Raw genomic sequence first — 403 nt, 5'->3', positions numbered from 1 at the left:
GTGGTCATCTCGGTCGTGAGAAAACGTACAACTCCGTGAGTCACCACTATTGGTGGCCTAAGCTGCATAAATAGACGAGCACCCATGTGCGCACGTGTGAGACGTGTCAACGGGTAAAACCCTCTCCAAGTGCGGCTGCGTCGCTGGCCAGCTTACCAGTACCCACTGGGCGATGGCAATCCGTAAGTTTGGATTTTATGTTTGGCATGTCGAAAGATTCGGCGGGCAACACGGGTGTCGTGGATTTCGTCGACCGGTTGAGCAAGATGGCTCATTCGGCGGCGGTTCCAGACACCATCGACGGGGTCGGTACAGCAACGCTGCTCGTGGATCGTGTTTTCCAACAACACGGACCCCCAGAGTCGATTGGCTCTGATAGAGACCCCCGTTTTACGGGAATTTT

The sequence above is a fragment of the Plasmopara halstedii genome (genome assembly GCF_900000015.1).
Source record: "Plasmopara halstedii genome assembly, contig: Scaffold_322, whole genome shotgun sequence".
NCBI lineage: Eukaryota > Oomycota > Peronosporomycetes > Peronosporales > Peronosporaceae > Plasmopara > Plasmopara halstedii.
The sequence above is the reverse complement of the archived record's forward strand: the minus strand, read 5'-3'. Positions refer to the sequence as shown.